Consider the following 21,900-nt stretch of genomic DNA (forward strand, 5'->3'; position numbering starts at 1 on the left):
AAGATTGTTACAGTGTAAATCTACACCACGACAAACTCCAAGCAAAATAGTGACCAAATAGTTAAACTAATACCACATCTCTCTGAAGTGAAGCATTAGTTTGATCACACGGACACAAACCACATTAAAGAATGATATACTGGAGGTGTGCATGTTCATAAAGTCAACAGTTAAGTACAGCAACTTGAAATTGTTCTTGATTTGTCATTTTTCTTTTTAGCATTTTGCTCATTTCAGAGTGGTCGCTGTGCAGATTTCCGGCAGAATGAGCAACGGGTGCCTGTTGAACAGATGGCTATCATGCTGGCAAACTTGCAGCACACAACAAACAAGACAACGAGGAGAAGCTGTACACATGCCCAAAGGCAGGCGAGATGTGTTTTCAATGATTATAGCGTCTCATTGGATAAAGGGTGAAAACAAATTGTTTTACACTAAGAGGGGCGTGTGCAACCCTGCAGCAAGGCTCTGATTTGCAATTAAGAAGGCAAATAGCTGATTAAATACTAAATGATTTCCATCCACTCTTCTGAATTCTTCCTGAGGACAAAATATTTTGCGGTCCAGTTCTTTTCACCCCTGACTATTAAAGGCTTTTGAACCGTTACACCAGACTCATCCTTCGTAGCCACGTCTGTATGTCGGCAGTGGTTGGTGTCACTCTACTACTAAAGCAAAGAAAATAAAAAAATAGACCCTATGACTACAGTGGAATCTAGATTCAATGGACAGGAGGAAATAGTGTGCAGCCCACTCAAAATGCCCTTCTAAAGTAGCTGTTTAAGTCTGGTAGTTCCAGGATTGGCTTCAATAGTTGTGTCGATGTCTCTTGAACATGCTTTCTATTGTCCAGTATACAATTTTTTGCTGCTGCTGTTATTTTTTTTTTCAAAAAATTTAGTTAATAAAGGTTTTTTTTTAATTTTTTGTACATATAAATATTCGCAATAATTTTGGATTGTACTGGACATTTTTAGGCTACGAAAAAAGTGCAATACAATAATTTTGTACTCGATTAGGTGTTTTCGGTCTTGAAAAACAGCACGGAAAATTAATCAGTCCGTTAAATCGAGGTTCCACGATTTAACCTTAATCAGTCCGTTAAATCGAGGTTCCACGATAAATCATTGAGTCCATACATACAAAAGTGCATTACGCAATAAAGAGTGCAGTACTGTAACAATGATACACAAGAGCACGGGTGTCAAACTCAGGGCCCGGGGGCCAGATCCGGCCCACCACATTATTGTATGTGGCCCGAAAGCAAATCACGTCTGTCAACTTTCATGATCCTTGCTAAAATCTTTACCGTCATGTCAAATTGTCATGTGTAACAAATAATGTTGAGATTTTGTAATAATTTTATTATCTTGTTAACACTCAAACAATAAATGAACAAACCATTATAGTTGATTTCGATCTACTTCTCATAAATGATGATGTCAGCCAAGTTGTTCATTAGAACGCATGTCAATAATTGAGATGGAATCAACAGCACCTCTGCTGGTTGCGGCCAAGCAGTGCACTCCATTTTGCCTTAATTGCTTTGCAGCCTGACATACCAAAAATCAATTCCTCACATTCAATAAAAATATTGTAACGGTCAAGCAAATCAATTTTGTACACTTCAGAGTCAGGAAAAAAAAAATGAGCACAGAATTTATTTTTAAAATAACTGTGTGGACATAGTAATTTAAAAGTAACAGTTAGGCACAAAACTATTGCTCAGAACCGACAGAGTAAATTATTATTACAAATTCCACATGCCGCTGGCATTGGACAGAATATTAAGACCTCCAAAATCATGACGTCTCAGGAGACCCCAAAACGACATGTTTGTTCACCCAATAACATTGCATAATCAAAGAGAGTAGGCCATTTTCAACTCTTTAAATTGGCCAATAATTGGTAAAAAAAAAAATAACACCCACACGTGTGGACTGATCAACAGAATATACTTTTTAGAGTTTGATTCGAATATTAAATCTACGAATTAATGACATAGGAGGCTTCGGCCTGAAGCCACTTATATGGCAAACACATCATCCATCTGTGTGTTTCCAATGACGTCTATGTTTAAGGTAAATAGTACTTTTGTTTTGATGGCATCATAAGCTTACTAACTCCCCACAGTCTCAATGCTTGAGATGATCTTGTGTGTGGGAGGAAAATGAACAGATGGACTCAGAATAGGATGGAAAAATGCAAAATGAAAAAAATAAATCCCACTCTTTCTTAAGTACAAATTCAAGTTCTTGTGGTAATCACATTTAAAACCTGTGTCTTTATCTGGAGATACGTAGGAAACCGTATGCAAGATTAATATATCTGCCATATGGTTATTGCACATGATGCATGACTCATCTATAATGCAGCGTTTTCCGTAGCCCAACTGTAACATTAAAAAAAAAATCTACACTTCAGTTGATACAGATAAGCAAATGATGTATGATGATAGCATGGTCAAACTCATAAACTGTAGCCATTAAACCTTTGGAGCTTGCATTCACATCCACAGCTTTCTCAAATCCATGCCATTGATTTTATTTTATTTTTCAAACTACGAGGAGCTTCAAAGATATAGGACCATTGCATTTGTGACTTCAGCTTGCAGAAATAGTGCCAACATGATTCTCGTGTTCTACTGTAAGAATTGGATCCCTTGTATGCTCAATAACAGCCAGGTCAAACAATACTTCACATTGCAAAAGAAAAATATAAAATTGCATCTTTTTCCATGCGGTGTATATATTTACCTCTCTCTGTATACATGTACTGAACACAGCAGGTTTCTCAGGTCACGAGAAAAATCGAAATGGTACTTAACCTCCCTACAAGGTCGCAGTTGCTCTTTGCTGCAATACGAATGTAGCTCATGCTACCGCAGACAAATTCCTTGGGTGTTTTACATACTTGGCCAATAAAGATGATTCTGATCACTCAGCATGGTTCAGTGTTAGTGTTCAAGTTCAAGTTTAAGTCAACTTTATTGTCAAATGTGCTACACGTGCCGCATAGAGCACAGATGAAATTTCATTCCTCTCAACCACAGGAGACAGAGGAGCCGCTGCAGGTGCCCGTGCCGCCATCAAAAGAACACTTAACATAAAATGACAAAATAATAGTGTGGTCGTTTCATAACCCACAGGTTGGTGTTTCAGCCATTGTGACCACGTTGAATTGTCCTTGAGCAAGACGCTGAACCCCCAGTTGCACTTGATGCTGCGTCATCAGTAGGTGAATGCCGTAACAGAGTGAAGGTAGTAAAGTGCTATACAAGTGAGGGCCCATTTACCATTTACGGCACTTAATTTTCAATACTGTACTGCGAAACCCCGCTGGACCTGGATTCCCAGTAGACCTAACATACCGTGACTGATACAACGCGGAGAAGCTTCACCGTCTAGGAAGAGACATAAGAGCAGATTATCACCTCACTCAGAAGATAAACTGTGGTCATCATCTATCAACGTGTGTATATGTCTTGTTCTCTGTATGGATGTTTTGCCTGTACCCACAACTGACACTCCTCCAAGTTGGCATGACAGGCGCAACTAGCTGTTGGTCTTCTGTCTTCATCTTTGAGGACTTTTCAATCTTAATCCAGCATGCAAGCAGAAGCAGCTGTGTGGTCTGCTTTGGCAGAATTCATTTATTCCCAGTATGAGCAGAAAAAACATGCTGTGACGTGTGAATACACACTCCAGCAAGGGGGCAGATGCACGCGAATATGGATACACACGTCTGACATGACACTGCACACAAGGGGTTACCAAAGGGAACGATCGCTTCAATGCAAGTGGACCATGCTGTCATCACAGATAACCTCAAATCACTCCCACTTGGCAAAGTTCACAGCCTTCTGTTCAGCTCTACACAGCACAGAACCTCAAATATTGACCGAGATTTCAAAAATGTCAGCTTGGAAATGAGTGTGTGGTGTATGCACCCCAAGCAAAGTGTGTCTAAAGATGATTTTGGTTCAGTAAAATTTATGCCAGGCTGAATGCATCATCTTTTCAAACAGATAAAAAGATAAATAAACAAATAAATAAAAAACAAACGAACATATACTGACTGGCCACAACAACAATGTGGGACAATTTGGAAAAATATGCTTATAAAATCTCATAAAATTGTAGAGGTTGGACATATGAATTTGATCTGAGATGTTTCTTCGATGCACAATGACTGTTATAGCGGATTTTACTTCACTAATGGTAAGGGTTGCGAACATAGTTGTACGTTGTATGAATAGTTAACAATGTTGTTTCCTACATGACCTGTACAAGTTTCTTTTGGTTTTATGATGGCAATAATTTGACTCTGGAAAGGATGTATTCAAATGGCCTTCAACTAAATAAGGAAAATTGTGTTGGAATCCACATTTAACCAGGATCGTAGAATTGCTTGTGTTCAACCTCTTTAAATGGTTCAATTTTTGCTACACAAGTGGTGGCAACGTTGTGGCCATTTTGGTGTATATGTCAACTTGTTGGGCGTTTTTTTCCGAAAAATGGGTTATCTTATTCCAGTTTATTTTAGTTTGGTGTGTTGTTCTTTTCTAACAGGCTGATAAATAAACAAACAGTCATTTGAAACACAACCATGTGCTGTCTCTCATGCTGAAATTAGGCCATGCCATATTAGATTTATAGATGATAAAAATCCTATTGTTTCATTTGTCACCCGTAAGTTTCATTTTTAAGGCAATTGACATGCCGGTAGTTCAAATAGAGCAAATTCAAGTGTGGTTAAAGGTGTCTAAATGAAAGCCGGGACTAGCAAGCGCTGTTTGCTAAATGGGAGCTGTATGGAGCAAATGGAATCCGGCTGAATGTGATTGGAAAACATTAAGAGCAAACATGACTGATATAACCTCATATCTTACTTGCACAACCAAAGACTTTTTTTTCGTCGTGAGGTTTAACAAAACTTGAGAGTGGGTTGTGTCACTACAAGAGACACTATAAAAAAGACTATTGAAACTGTGTTGCAGTCGCGCGATGGTTTAGAGCAAATGTGTCAAACATGCGACCCGTGGGCCGCAACCGGCCCCCAAGGAGGTTCGATCAGGCCCGCGGGATGATTTAAAAGTGAAAAAAAAATTAATAAAAGACACAGAATGAATATTTTAACAAGGTGCAATTCGTGGAATTTCCGCTAGGGGACACACTGTTTTGATCAGAGTAGAAGACAACATTGTTTTCACCGGAGAAGACAAACGCAGTCTCAGTCCGTCACTGAGACAGACCGAACACAGCAGACGCTATCAATGACGTGAATATTTTATTCTTGACACATTTAATAGCACTCTCCTTAGTTTGTAAGGTGTTCAATTTTGATTTTATATGCACATGTGTAAATGGTTTAAAAATTCCTTTCTTGATAATTGTTAAAGTTTTGTGCCTCAGTACAATTAGTGGGATCAGTTGCAATGCATATACAGTATGTGAATGAGAAAAGTAAATTTGCACATTTGTCTAAGGAGATCTAAGGTGCTTCATGAAATGTTTTGTAAAAGATATGTTCATTACATTTCAACATTATCCGAATGTTCTTGTGCTTCTTTAGACCAACACAAAGGAAAGAGATATTATTTTGGTTATTTCTCGCAGAGTATGGTATCATTTTAATGGTCCGGCCCACTTGACATCTACCGAGGCCGTATGTGTCCCACGATGTGAAATGAGTTTGACCCCCCTGGTTTAGAGCAAAGATGACATGAACATCCATTTCCAGTTCACACATATTGCATTATTCCTTTGAATGTAGTTCTGTCAAAGTACGGATGAAAGCCTGATAGTCACCGCCAATTCCAAAGCTTTTTATTGTTCAACTTTCACAACATACCAATTGACAGAAGATTTGACAGACTGGGCAAGCAATCGGCCCTCATTGCTGTACAATGTGCGTGTTCATATTTATTTGAGCATGTACAGATAGATCTACAGTGGCAAACGAATTCCAATGCCTAACAACACCCTTCTGGGCCACTATCCAGCCTGTTTGTGAGTGTTTGCAGGCATATGCCCATTTTGGCAATGTTAGATCTCTGCATCTTGATTCCAGCTGAAGTGCATAAAAGCTCACCCTCACCTCCCAATTTGTGCTCCTCTCCTCTCCAGGCCATTTTGTATTGGAGAGAGAAAATATTGCCAACTTCAGGGTATCAGGCATCCTTGCCTGCACATATCAACACACGGTTGTGGAGACGGGGTGGCGCGTGTGAGGTTGAAGGGGTGCTTGCATGTATGAACAGAGGAAGGAGAAAGTAACGTGTGTGACAGTGAAGTGGCAGTGTAACGAGAGAATATGTAAACGAGAAAATGGAAATTTTGAATGGAACTGCTGACTCTTCTTAGTCAGAAAGTCATATTTACTGAACAGCTTCAAGTTGGAATGGGTAGAATGAATTGGAAAAAAAAAGGAAATTGGGGGAAAAAGAAACTCTAGGAATGAGCTGAACAGTTTAAAATTGGACTGGTTAGGATGAGTCAAAAAGTGTGGAAATTAGACATAAAAAAAAAATTATTTTTGACTTTGATTTTGATATTTTGAAAAAAAAAAAGAGGAATGAGTTTAACAGTTTGAAGTTGAAACAGTTTGAATCGGTCAAACAGTGTGGAAATTAGAGGTTAGGCCCCCCAAATTGCAATTATGTGGCCTGCAAATGGCATGCAAAGCAGTTCAAGGTGTATAGCCCGCCTACTGCCCGAAGATCGCTGGGATACGCTCCAGCACACCCGCGACCCTCATGAGGATAAAACGGTTCAGATAATGAATGGCTGGATGGATGGATAGCTTCAAGACAAGTCCATCCATTTTTCCATCCATGATCTGAACCTGGATGGGTGCTGGAGCCTATCGCATCTGTATTCGGGCAGTAGGCGGTGTACACCCTGAACTGCTTGCCAGCTAATCGCAGGGCACACAGAGACTAACAGGCATTCACACTCACAATCACACCTAGGGACAATTTAAAGTGTTAACTTGACTTTATTGGGGGGCACTCTGAATAAGCCAACGGTACATTTGAAAAACGCTTTTAGTTTCTGAATGTTCCGACTGAGTCATTACACACTCGGAGCATATTTCCAAACCCTCGACAATTCGGGAACTGATCTTTTGGGTGCAAGTTCAAGCGCTACTGTTCTTGGTCTGGGCTTCTGTAAGATAAAGTTCCTCCAAAAATACAATTCACTCTCTGGAGTGACTTATAGTCAGGAAAAAAATAGTAGCTTGACAAGTAAAAACAAAGTCTCTTTTTCAGAGGTTCAGACGCTTGAGAGCACCACCAGCTGATCACGAGTGTTGAACGCGCAAGCTGGAGGATACATGACAGTTCCACCCACTCCGGTGACTTTGGGGGAAACACCACTTCATAGAAAAACCCACACGTTCTTTCACCACCTGTTCTCCACTCTGCCACTCATCGTTTTAACTGTCCCTGAGTAATAAGTAGGAAAATAAGCAACAGAGGAACAAAATTCAATGTAGACTGCCTTTTACAAACCCTCTTTCCAAACGCCCCCATTGCTGTTACGCTAATTTATCAGTACTTTGGCAGACGTGGTAAACACGAGATGTCTGGATCTGACTGCTCATAGGGCTAAATCATACCATCGATGGGACAAGACTACGTCCCACAATTGTGTCATCCCCTGATATTTAGTGACGAGTAGACCAATATCATTCAGGCTGCCTATTAATTAGGGCTGGATGATTAATAGAAATTTAATAGTGAGTTCATTTTTAGCTTCTCTTGATCTTTAAACTATTCTCATAAAAGAAAAACAATGAGTGTGCAGAACGTTGCAGTGCGTTGGCAAGTTCCCCGACATTGTGAATGTAACCTGAATGCAATGTTGCTTGCGCAGCAAGCGTGTAGAGTATATGATTCTGCCGTCCCTGAGTGTCCTTTAACCCGTTTTATGACACTCAGTTGAAGTTTAGTGTAAAACTAGTTACACCAAAAAAGAAACAGTGGAACAGTCTATAGACAATACATGATTATTTTTTAAAACATCGCTAGTGCTAATGCTAAAGTCATGGTAATATACCACTGACATACTAATGGAAAATTAGCATCAGCTTGGGGAGTGATATTCCTTCAAGTGTTGTGAATATTCACACAAACGCTGTGGAAATAGATTCATACAGGAAAACAACACTACTCAATGGCACATCTTCCCAATCTGGGTAAATTTAATTTATCTTCTTATCTCATTGTGTGTACTCCATAGATGCACGGCACCACACTGCCCCTAAGAGGCCAACACAGATGCAAGGCCTTAAAGGTGTGGCTGCAACAATATGAAAATGCAAGAGGCTGGACTTTCACATGAAAAATTGCAAGGGCATTTTGTACTTGACCAAGAGTAGAGTTTTCAAAAATAGTGTTCAACGTGCATATTTTTTTTAAATTCGTGATTTCAATCAAAATATATATTTTTTCCACAATCATCCATCCCATTCACCTCCATTTAAGACAAGGTTTTAAGGCCACAAAGCCGATGAATGACATATAGGGTACTACAGCAATGAAACAATGAACCCCTTAAAGCTTTTTTTCCATTTGGCAAGGCCCAAGTGGCTTGCAGCAGATGATTTTTAATGGCACGCTTCATGGCTGTGATTTTAATATGCTCGCTAATTAGAACACTACTATGTTAGTATTTTCACAGTTGCATTTTGTAATTAGAGAGAATGATTGAAGTAGAGGCGGGAGTCTTGTGGGAGAGACAAGGTTGTGGTTCAACACAGTAAAACTCAAGCAAAGGGGTGTGATAAATTGGGTTCCACACTGTTTCCCTGGCATCAGACCAATGTTTACCCACTCTGTATCTTGGTGACCACTACTCTCACTGGCTTTTGAGAGATCCAATGCAATGTGATGTAACACCCACTCTCGACCCAGATGTGTATATTTGAATTCATTCTTAGTGAGCCTAAATGTCACCATCATAATGCTGTCATGTATCGTGCTAAGTCCGGCTTTAATATGGAGTCAGTGCCTCTGGAAAATATGACTGAGAAAGAAATCAAGGAAATGCATAAATGACTCATGAAGGTTATGACTTGTACTTGGATGCCCCGGGTTTGGTGAGGAGAAATCCATTCGAAACACCCTGGCTGCCAATTCTATACAAAACATAAATCACCACGAAAAAAAAAAATCGACAATAGTGACTCCAGATGGCAGGGGATTGTAGTGGAAGGCGTACAAAGACCACCGTGTATACACAGTCCAAAATCAGTCTCTCAGGAGATACAACTGGTCTGCATTTGCAGCGCTAAACCAAGTCCGGCCAAAACACATGTGACACAAATAAAAGGGGAAAGATGACAGAGAGTGCATGTTGAATGAACACTGAGTCACAATGTCAGGAACATTCCTGTACACCACAGGTGTCAAACTCAAGGCCCGGGGGCTATATCTGGCCCGCCACATAATTTTATGTGGCCCGCGAAAGCCAATCAAGCATGTCAATTTCCATGATGCTTCCTAAAAGCTGTACCATAATTTTAAAATGATCATATGTAATAGATGAGAGCTGTTGTCAGTATTTTCTTGTGACCAAACCCCTCATTACAGTCACTTAAATAGTTGAAGAAACGATTATTCTTGACTTCTTTATATGGTTTCACAGTCATAATGGCCCTCCGAGGGAAATGGCAACTACAATGTGGCCCGCGACAAAAATAAGTTTGACACCCCTGCTGTACACTACCAACCACAGGCCTTCACTGTTTCTCAACTCAACTCAACTGTATTTATAGAGCACTTTCAAACAGCCATCGGTGCACACAAAGTGCTGTACATGGAGCAACTAACATATACAACAGTAAAGCAAGTTTCTGCACAACATGAAATGCCAGGTTTCCTCCTCCTAAGCTTTGAGTCCATATCGACTCATAGAACTCTGCGAAAGCCAAAGAATCCACACCAAGTCAGATTTTTTTTTCTTTTTTTAAAAGTGTCCACTTAAGCCCTGTCTGTGGATGAGGAGTGTCATAAAAATTGTGAACGAGCAATTGGTGCGAGCACCCACACTTTGCAGTTTGTCTTTCCATAGCCAATAAACGTGTTTAAACACACATATACTGCACATGCTGACGTTCAACCGTCTGTCTAATATATTTATTGATTGTGTGTGGCATAATTAGTCACTCTTACGGCCAGAAAAGTAACTCAAAGTGCACGCTGGAGGAGTACATTGCTACTGCTGTGGTCCATTGGCACAATGCGTAGAAGAAGTCCATGCACACATAAACACTAGGAAGCCTCGGCTGGTTGATGATACTGTATTGAACCAGGAGTCCCTGGTGATCTTTCATTCATTCATTTTCCGATCCGCTTTATCCTCACTAGGGTCGCGGGGAGTGCTGGAGCCTATCCCAGCTGTCTTCGGGCAGTAGGCGGGGGACACCCTGAACCGGTTGCCAGCCAATCGCAGTCCCTGATGATCTCTTCCATTCAATTGTATTTCGGTACCTGTAACTGTGTTTGGCACCAATAAAGTCATCAGAACTCCTCCAATTCTTTCACAATTTTCACACGGATTGTTTTGTTATAAACAGACATGCATGATATGACAAGCCTCTAATTTTAAAATCTGCTCTTTCATCACATATTATTAAATATATAGGGACCAAATGATTTTGTTTTTGTTTTTTTTAAAGGGAGATGCAAAACAACAACAGCCCAACAACAATGAACTTAGCCTTATATTAACTATTTGTTTTTCTTGCCATCACATTGTTGAACAAGGTGGAAAGGGTTGAACCATCATCTAAAGCTTTGAATACGTATTCAAAAATTCAACTTTGACCTTAATTCAAACATGTTTCAAAGAAATGATATATGGGCTAATATTCTATTTTTGGTTCATATTTTTAGATCCGACTCCAGAGACTCTAGTAGTCCCTCACCAGTCATGAACCTCACCGCATGTCACTGACTCGTGGCTGCACGTCCATGAAAATGTGCCTGCTCACAATGACCGAGTAGAACATTGTGGTGCTGGAGCAACCTTCCTACTCAAACCATCTGGGTTCATGGGATTTTTTTTTTCCCTCTTTCTCTCAAGATCAAGGGGGTGGGGGGGGGGTCATCAAGGAAACCCGTTTTGAACATTTGAATGACATCAAGATGGTCATAACCAAATCCCACAAAAGGTCAATTATGGGTAGGTTAGCAATCCACAGCAAATAGATCTTTTCAATGCACACTCTAAGTCATACAAAATCATTGAATCCAATCGTTGGTAATTTATTACTGCGATACGACCACGCATGAACTGAGCAAGTGGTGTGCAGAGAGTCGTAACAACAATGTAGACAGCTAAAGACATCAAAACAAACACACCTGTGACGGAAGTGGTACTCTGACCCAAATTTGCAGAGACGGAGACACTTAGTCTAGACAATAAACTATTTCAGGAGTTAGTCACAGTCTGCTGTTGCAGAGGGGGGTAACAGCTGATAATAGGAGAGAAAAATCAAAGCTTTGGAAGAGTGTTGCCTCTAATTAGTATGTATGCTGCATGTTGGACATGAAGCCACTTGCTTGCAATGCATGCAAATTACAATTCTGAAGTATCTTCCGTAATTATTCTGCCAGAAACTTATTCATTCATTTTCTCGACCACTTGTCCTGATTATTATCGCAGGTAATCCAGGCTGACTTCAGGCAAGCGGTGATTAAACCCTTGACAGGTCGGCAGTCAATCACAGGGCACATCGAGGGAAACAATTTCAAGGCTTCAGTTCACCTAAAAAGAGTGTTTTTGGAATGTGGGAGGATCCCGGTGCGCTTCACATGGCGATGTTCAAAAGGGGACTTCGAAATAGGATCACACCAGGAATATGGGGTGTATGTGCTGACCATTTTTTCCACCGTGCAGCATCGCCAATAACAAATTTCACCAAAGGAACACACGCACACGCGCACACACACACACACACACACACACACACACACACACACACACACACACACACCATTTTTGTGATGACCTGTTTTAGAAAGCCACGATAAGTATTTGACACTCACCACATTTCATGCAACTGTATGAAAGAAAGATCCTGTTTGAAAAAAATAAAATCTACTTGCTCAGGTAAGGTTGAGGTAGAAAAAACAAGAGAATTTTGCTCATGTGGAATAAAAATGTAAGCCTTTGGCGAGTGTAATTTATGTGTCTGTCTTTAATATAACTAAAAAGCTTTTGCAACCCAACTTATTTGAATGGTGTCAAGAGGGAGTTGTCCTCTGCATGTGGCAGCACGCACGCACACACGAATACAAAAAGAAAAATGAACGTGCTTTAGCCTGCCATTCACTTCCGATGGAAAATGCATTTCGATGTCACATTCACTAGAACACACATTATGACAGCAGTCAACTGCGATGCTGAACATCTGTCATGCAAAATTTTCACCCCATGCTTCCAAGGAGCAATATAATTCCTGGACATAGTTTGCAGCGGTTTGTCATTACAAAAAATAAAAATCATAATATTCACATATTTAGTTTTTGGATGCATGGTGATTGAGAGGTTATGACTGCCTCACACAAAAAGTTCTGGGTTTAAATCTCTGCTTTTTCTTTCCTGTGTGGAATTTGCATGTTCTCCCAGTTCTTGCGTGGGTTAACACCGGGCTCATTTCTTCCACATAATATGCAGCTCAACAATGACCCAAATGAGGACATGTCCATGGATATTTCCGTACTACCAGCCATAGAAAGTGTGTTTTATAGGTGTAAAAATAGATCTTTTTTTTTTTTTGCAAATTCTTTATCATCAGCATAACAGGGGTATTCGAAGTGCTTGTTATAAAGGTCACTTGTCGATACCGGTGTGAAATTCATTCACTTTGCGAGAACAAAACTGTAATTTTCTGGTCCATTTACCAGCCCTATTCTTTTCTTTTGGCCACTGAAACAACTATTTGCCTCAATGTGAACAGTGCATCGCCACCGAGCGCAGAGGCATTTCGCCGAATAACTCGATAGCAGTGGCAAAGACCAGTTAATGGGACAATCAACAATGCAGTACAATGGCTGACCGGCATTCTGTAAATCAGGTCATTCGCCGGATATTGCTAAACAAAAGCATTTTCGTCGTTAAGTGTGTTGCTATGCATCTAACTATGAACTTGGGTGGATTGTATAAAAAAAAAAAAAGGATGCCTGAGTTAGTTTTAGCTCTAAATAATACTCAAAAGGTGGTTGGCCAAGTTTACTTCACACCTTTAATCACAAATGAGTAATCAGAGGGTTTTACAAGCCCACAGTTCCCCAAAAATTAGATAGGCGGGTTACATAAAAGTATTGCAGTTCATAAACAGACTAAAAAAAAAAAAGTTTTCAAATTTAAGATTTTTTAAAAACTCATAAAGTACTATTTTTAGAGCAGAACAGGTGCCCTGTTAGCACTGTTGCAAACATTCTTTTATTGTGTTATGTCTTAAAGGGGAAATATATAGTCCCCTAGCTGTCATATAATGACAATGAAAACTGTTCTCACTGCCAGGCTCAACTATTGTTGATGGCGCTGAGGAAATATGAAATACCAGTTGAGACCACAGGGATAAATAAAAGCCATTCCACAGACAAATTGGAAACAAAGAGCAAAAAAATGGAGGTAATTGTTAAGAATGCATTAAGTCACGCAACTCGCACACATGTAGCATTTAAACCACACTCTGCATTTTATTCTGTTGCTCATTTAACACACACAAAAGTGAGACAATGCATTATTTATTTATTTATTTATTTATTTATGTATTTATGTTTTTTATGGCCAATGCACAATCCGCTTGGAATATCTGAATACTAAGCGCGACAACAAACTGCAGATGGGTATTCTGTGTGATGCTGAGCTTTCATCCTCATTTGCAAAAATACAGCTGGATAAAACGATAAACATGTAATTATGAACAGGCTATCAGAGATTTTAGTGAAAAAGAAAAAAAAAACATCAGGATTACTATCCACTAGTCTCCACTTGAAAACAAACATCAAGGTAATTGGCTCAAATATTTCAATAAAACATGACCCTTCGATATTTAATAAGCAAATGCACTGTGGTTTTGAAGTAAACAATTAAAGATATTTAATTGTTAATTTGGCCATGTTGAATAATATCAAATAAAACTACATGTGCATATGTTGTTTTATTCAATTGTGTGTCATTATTCAAAACAAGTGCGATTTTAACCAGTTAAACATCAGTTCAGCCATTTGCTTGATGATCTCAGTTGTACTAAACAACATTTGTAGTATGATGATAGCAATGTTTAAAATTCGACACTTCCTACTGTATAAATACATTCAATTTCATATGTTCACAAATTTTCCTTGACAAGAGATTTTATGTTGAATTTAATAAAGCAGCACAGTGAAATGGTGATTAGCAGCTCTACCTCACAGTCAAGAGGTTCTGGTTTCAAATCATGGCACGTGCCTAATGTTGTTTCCAGGTTCTCCCTGTGTTTGCATGGGTTGTCTTTGGACAGCATTTGGGCTTACCCCGAATCCTCAAAGCATTATTCGAAGGTAAACTGAAAGCTTTAAAGTGCCCATTGGTGTGAATATGTCCATGAGTGGATGGTTGTTTTAGTTTATTTCCTCTGTCAATTTAATTAGCCAAATATTAGCTCTTTTAAATTTCATCAAAAAATATAAATAATAAAAATAGCAACAATAACAACAACAATAACAATAATAATAATAATTATTATTATTATTAATGTTGTTGTAGTACACAATTACACATACAACATAAGACAAAGATAAGACCTAATAATCGGTAATCGGAATTTCATCCTGACAAATATTGGAATTCAAAATATCCATGTCAATCTGGCCCTCGCAATTACAATGAGTGTTGAGCATCGCTAGTTTTTTCAGCAGTGTCAACGTCAAACAGGTTTTCATTAGTTAAGCTCCTTTCGCGATCACATATGGTGGTCGTACACACAGAAGCCACGTGTACTTTTGTCATTTTATTGCTTTGCTTGTTACGTTTCAATGGTGGGTAGCTTCAGTGTAGTGCAGCTATATTTAATGTAGAACAGCTTGTGGCTCAGTGTACTACATTTTCCAAGTAGCCTGCCCATCACTCGTGACAATAAAGTTAAATGGAACGGTTTTTCTACAACAAATATAAACCAGTTAAAGTGGCCTGCATGTTTAAGTGGTGCAAACTTCGGCAGAAACTTGTCCTTTGGCAATTCAAGTTTCAAACAATTTTCACAAACCTAACTGAAGTCATTATGTGATTTACATTTGACTTTTATTTCAAAGAATAGCGGCGTATGTGCCCCAACACTTTAGGCCACACGGTGCTTGTCGTGACGCTCAACCTGCCTGAGGCCATGGCTAAATTTATCCCATGCACAAGCATTCACATTCATCATGGTGGGATAATATTACCCTTACGCTTCCCTGTATGCAGATAGTCATGAGACGTTTGACCACAAAGCATCTGCGGCTGTCACTGCGCTTCCTGCCCAAGCATTCCATATTCCGTACTCCAAATGCCAAGCATGTCCACCTACCAAGCCGGTCTTGCACTTCCTCTCTTTCCACTTCCATGCTAATTCTGACCCCAAAGTGCAGGGCTCATTAGCATTGAGGACCGAGACTGATCATGGTTCATTACAAAGCGGGTGGATAAAGCATAACCTTGGCCAAATGTGGATCAATACAGAGGATTGAAGAATTGCTCCCACTGTTGGAAGTAGAGAAGGAGGACAGGGTTAACGAATCGTTATCGCTGCCAAATTAGGTCAGATCACATCCCATGACGAGCTGACATCATATGGATTTTTTTTCATCATGTATGACAAGTGTCATCATTGAGTCTGAAATAGACTGAGAGCGTAAATGTAGTCATTTACTATTCCTTTTGAAAAGGAAGCTCGCTGTGCAAGATACAGGGGCAAGCACAGATTTGTGAAGTCGGCTTATGCAAATGATATAAAGAGGTTGAAGTCATCCCATAGCGGAAAACATTGGAAAATAAAGACAGTGACAGAGTTCTAGAAGCACACCGTTTCACACGACGCCGTTTTCCTGCAGAGATAATCATGAATTAAATAGCACAATCATAAAGCACATGAGGTCTTCCTTTTTGTTGTGTGTTGACGTGACATGGTCACACTGACGCCTAGTGGCAGTACTGAGATCAAAATGATCGTCAGTGTGGCAACCTTGCCCTTGAACAAGCTTTGGCACAACATTCAAGGACTGCGGGACTGGTGTGTCATCATCTTTGTGGTATTGATTGATGGCCACCCTGACAACTGTTTGCAACACACGCACGCACACGCACACAAATGGCTGCGTTCAAACTTAAGGCTACGGGGTTCTTTCTATCTTCGCTCTCTCCCTCCCTTCCCTCCATCCTTCAAGTCAAGTCAAGTACAACTTTATTGTCAAATTCCCTTCAGAAGTCTTCAACCAGTAGGTCAGAGGACCGAAGGTGAGAGGTTGCTTTAGAAAAAAAAAAGGAGGCTTTATTCATAAAGAAATAAAGACAGTTCGATCTTACTAATACGTACAGCAACAGCCTCAATGATTGGCATAACCAAGACACATAATATGATCAAACCTAAAAATATGCATGAGGTTTTTTTTTTGCCATGCAGTGTCTCTCAAATGTCACTAGGTGGCATACAAGGCAAGGTTAACGTCAGAGCCTTTGCTGCCTGACTTACAGCATCCCAGTGAAAGAAGACCAAACCGTGCCTATTAGCATGTTTGAAAGCTCTTCTGTGTCACACTATGCAAACATAAATAATATACAGGTCATACAAAGGTAATATCTTCAAAGTGTTGCATAATACCTGTTTTTGGGCATCACAAAATTATTTGACTGTTGGTTTGTAGGTAATATTTTAGTTGGTCGGTTAATTTGACCCCAAATCTGTAAGGCCTGTGATTATGTGACTTTAAAATATGGATATAGATTCCATACAAAGGTTTGAGAGGATGCTCAATTAATATGTATCATTTTTTTAAATGCCTTTGTTTAAAATCTCAATGCAGTTTTACAGTTTTATTTAATCCACCCAAAAAAATAAATCAAAATTAAAATCCATCATAATAACAACCATATTTATACATTCAGTTAATTAAAAAAATACACACACACTGCATTTTTCTAGCCGTTAACTGTCTGGGATAAATAAAATGCAATAAACTCACAGTACATGCATCAATTCCTACACTATATTTTACATATACGTGTGTGTGTGTGTGTGTGTGTGTGTGTGTGTGTGTGTGTGTGTGTGTGTGTGTGTGTGTGTGTGCGGACAGGAAGCTGGTCAGCACACAGAGCAAAGGGAATTACAAGTTTGGCTGCCTTTTGAGGAAAAAAAACACATCTTGGAACAAAACACACTGATTAAAGCCAAACCATTCTGATGTAATCATCTCTCGAAGACACTTTACATTCTTGCTGTGTGTGTGTGTGTGTGTGAGCGAAGTCACCACTATACAGTATCCTTGATTTAAGGCCAGGGTCTTCCATTTGGCCCTACGAAGGATGTTGTGTTGTGGTGGGCTGACACAGCCATCAAACACTGAGGCAGGGGACCTCTGTGGTGACGAGGAGCAATGAGGCCAAGCTTTGATGTTTTTTTACACAGAGAACATCAATTGGGCCTGTGAAAAACGGTGCCGTTTCGCTCCACTCCACGCAGGACTGCAGTCTCCCGCCCCGTCCTTCTGCCCTCATCCTCAGTGTACTGAACGGCCACGAGTGAAAGCCTTCACACTCCTCATTTTATCTTCTCAAACTGTCACATACTAAATTACCTTAACTGTATCATTACCACAAATATAAATTAATGTATAATTTTGCATCAAAGGAATACCACCATTCCCTTGACTGTAGATATATTTACTGCACATGTTCTCTCTTCTAGAATTTTGTCCCAACTCATTATGAAAGACAAATTCTAAAAAAAAGTTTAAAAAGCAGGTTAATAACTTTCTCTTTGAAGTTTTCAGGTGCGGTTTCAAAATAAAGAATCTATTACTTGAATGAGATCCAGTACCATTTCGAATACGAAGGGTGTATCCAAAATTCTACCCTCACAAGAATACGAATGTCGAGCTAATTCACCATTTTGGTTATTATTGTGAATGTAGTGTATTCATGTTTCAAATCCTTTGATTACAAAACTATGAGTTCATTTTTGCAACAGAATGAACGAAAGGATTACGCATGATGTCGGGAGCAGACTACAACTCATGCCGCTGGAGAAAAGTACAAAATGAGTTTTGACTTTAAAAGTCAAAACATGCATGACCAGAAGCTTCTACTTTGTTTAACATTCAGATTTATGGCTGCAACCTTTGGCTGTTATTTGCCTACAGAATGGCTGTGCGGGCAGGCCAGACTCGATGAAGGATGTCTTTATTATTCGAAAACGCAGATTTACTGTCAGTAAAGTGAAGCGCAACAATCTAGAAGCACATTTCTGGGATAACTAAACAAGGCTGCTGAAGGGATGTCCCCCTAAGTTCCCCCCTGACATTGTCCAACATTATCATTGCTTCCTGTGAGATCAAAGCAAACTTGGCTACTCTCTACTTTACACTGACTCATCTATCATTAAGTACTTTGCTGAGTAACCGTGTCCAATATATTCCAAGCAGAAATACCATTGGGTCTTTGCCAGTTATTTTGTCAAAATAGTTAAGGATCAAAGCCGTTCTATGTGGCCACGAAGAAACTCTGAAATCAAGTTCCATTAGAATATTGCTAAGAGTGCAGACTATCACCAAAGTCCAAGAGTTCAATTTAAAAAATGTTGTATTTTCCCACTTCTAACAAACACCTCACAGTGGGAACCTAGAGCCCTTCCCAAGTTGTCTTCCACAGGCAACACAAATTATTTGAAATTTATTATAAGAAGGTATAACATAAATTGGAAAAAAAAAACAAAACCCATAATAGAAAAAAAAACTATTGAGGAGATCCATTAACATCCATCAACAAATTACCTTACTTGGATTCCACATTTTGGAGGCTTCATTTCTGTTCCTATCCCTATAATAATCCCCCAAACTAGATGGTTAACAATGTTAATTATAACAACACACACACAAAAAAAAAAACCCAAACACAATAATATATTTGCTACTACAGTTTGTGTAGTTGTGTTGTTCATACTGAAAATATATTAGCCCACTCCACCACTCCCTCAAAATGTGCCAGAATAGGCTCCAGCTCACCCGCAACCCTAATGAGGATAAACGCAAGAGAAAAATGGATGATGGATTATTATTGTTTCCGTGTTTTATTTTGCTTCTCTGAAATTGTTGCCTGGCGTCCTTAGGTGCCTATTAATATATATATATATAATTACTGGTGGCTATTTGGGTGTAGTTCCACTGCAAAAACGATCACATCTGTCTATTGTGATCTTTACAAGCTTTCATGTAGAGAGGGTGGGCAGCACTCTTTCACATCGAAGAAGCAACGCACATTAATCAAAAGCTGCTGAAATTCTAAGTGTGTGCAACTTTTTGGGGGTTTGTTTGTTTTCACTTTGAAAGAAAAATACATATTTATGACCAGTAGTGATATACAGTATAGTGAGATAAGAAACTTTTCCCCTCACTATTTTTGACTCCGAAACTAAAACCGTTTATGTTCAATTAATTTCAAAAACTTACCCATGTGTGAAAAATGCATTTGACTAGTTATTAATAAATTAACTAATTAATAAATAAGCAATAAAGACTGTCTTTTCTAAAGTACCGGTACTTATTATTGAAAAAGACCCGAATAACAGTAATACTGCAGGATTGTTTGAGCACATGTTTAAGTTATCTGACAAGGAGACATTTTAAAAAAGTAAACACAGCCTTCTTTCAGTTTCAAGAATATCCTTCCTGGAAAGTCTGCTCAATATAAAACATTGGAGAGCAATTTGGAACCACCCACAACTACAATACAAAATATGTTTATATCATATTCTGCATTGAACATCATTAATTTTTTAAAAAGTCTAGACCACCTGTCATAAAAACGAGAAGAGGGCATCCATCAACATGAAATACCGTGAGGACTCTTTCAATTTCATTGAGCTCTCGGTCTTGTACCGCTTTGGAAAGAAATGAGGAATTTCAAACTGAATTCATCTTCTCTGTCAGAAATTAAAAGACGCGTAACATTCAAGCACAGTGTGTGCATGAGTGATTTTTTTTTTCTTTTGAGGAATGCAAGTGAATAACTTTAATTTGACAATTGAATCTATAAGTAATAATCTGCTTTGTGTGTGTGTGTGTGTGTGTGTGTGTGTGAAATATTAAAAGACATCTCCCAAATCCATAATTATATTCTAGCAACAATAATAATATGAATGTAGCATTAAAATATAATTAGTCTTCTCCAGTGTATTAGCCACTAGAGAAACCTGACAGAAAAAAGATTTGGGGAATTACCGATGCTGTTATTTTAGTGCTGCTGTGGCCTGAGCCTTACATTGGGTGGTGGCGAATTAAATATGTCAAGCACTCTGTCTTAACTGTTTTTATTTTTTACCCTCAAAAAGTGACTTAGTGTCTCCTTAGAATGGATTATTTTCAACAAGGAGCAATGACAGAATCAGCAGCCCTGACTGCGTCATTAAATTTGAAAAGCAAAGTGGAAGCTGGCGTCATTCCTCACCTGCTCAGACGCGGTTGGAAACAAGGGAAATGGTTCCACCGGGTTTGCCCGCGACAGCCTGTCAAACACAGGAAGAAAAACAGATGCTAAGACCAGTTTCTCATTTTGAGTCTACCGCTAATTTAAAAAAGGGTGACAGAACAATGATGTAATATATTTTTCAAAGTAGATGGTAAGGAAATGATACACAGACGGGCTGACGGCACTGGCGCAAGAAAACCAAATGGAGAACCAGTCTTGCACGTAGAAATGTGCCATTGGACATACGTACACAGATTCACTCCTCCTCAACATGTTTGCCTGCCATCCTTACGTCTATTTTGACCACAACCAGATAAGACAAACATTGTCTGTTACACAAATTTAGGGAAGATGAGCAAAACAGAATACCAACATGGATACTGCCTACTACAGCTACTGAAACAACACTGTAAATATCTGCGAAATGTCCCTACCAATTAAGACTCATTACAGTGTGGTTTTATTTACATTGCTGTGTTGTGTTTAAAAACACGTACACGTGTATGGCTATGCGTAAATATTTGTTTTTATTTCAGTTAAAAGTAGATTTCAAAACACTTTTTGCCTCTGACAAAATTACCGCATTTATTTATTTGTTTTTAATTAATTAATTTATTTTTAAATATCAGAAAATTGATACATTTTAAGAAGTAGGTATGTGCATTATTATTATTATTATTATTATTATTATGATTATTATTATTATTATAATACATTTATATTTACTACGTATAAATTTAGGAGTAGTTCATCAAGTGCCCGCTAAAGGGTTAAATTGAAGCAAGTCGACAGTCTAAACGAGACAATACCCTGGCCTGTGAACTATTTAACAACAGACATATGGGCCATGTCAAAGGATGCACCAGGCAACCTTGCTGTCTGACTTTAGCAGGAAACGATCATGCATAAAATATCAGATGGTCCAAAACCAGCGGCACTGGCACAGCTATCCAGCTTAAAGACTTTTCCTCTGACCATGACTTAATCCGTGAATGTTTGGTTGGCGTGAAATGCAACCACAAAGACAAAGAAAGCAGGTGCATCATGAAACATTTTCAAGAACAGTTCCCGTTAGAAACAGATTACTGGAAAGAGTTACACGGTACAGAAAAATAAGTTAAGAGGAATCGAAATGTGACGAAAGCAGCAGCTAAAAAAAAAAAAAAAAGTGGAAAAATGAGCA

The 21,900-nt window shown here is 39.0% G+C and overlaps 1 protein-coding gene across 1 annotated transcript in view; it reads right to left on the reverse strand.

Moving 5' to 3' along the window:
• Nucleotides 1-21,900, reverse strand: part of tspan9a (tetraspanin 9a) — a 179,904-nt gene that overhangs the window by 136,561 nt on the left and 21,443 nt on the right. Inside the window, exon 2 of the mRNA XM_019894180.1 lies at nt 20,697-20,754. The gene's annotated coding sequence lies outside the window, so the exon portion shown is untranslated. The remainder of the gene's footprint in view (nt 1-20,696; nt 20,755-21,900) is intronic.

This window comes from Hippocampus comes, unplaced genomic scaffold (assembly GCF_001891065.2).
Source record: "Hippocampus comes isolate QL1 unplaced genomic scaffold, H_comes_QL1_v1.1 scaffold104, whole genome shotgun sequence".
In the NCBI taxonomy this organism is placed as follows: domain Eukaryota; kingdom Metazoa; phylum Chordata; class Actinopteri; order Syngnathiformes; family Syngnathidae; genus Hippocampus; species Hippocampus comes.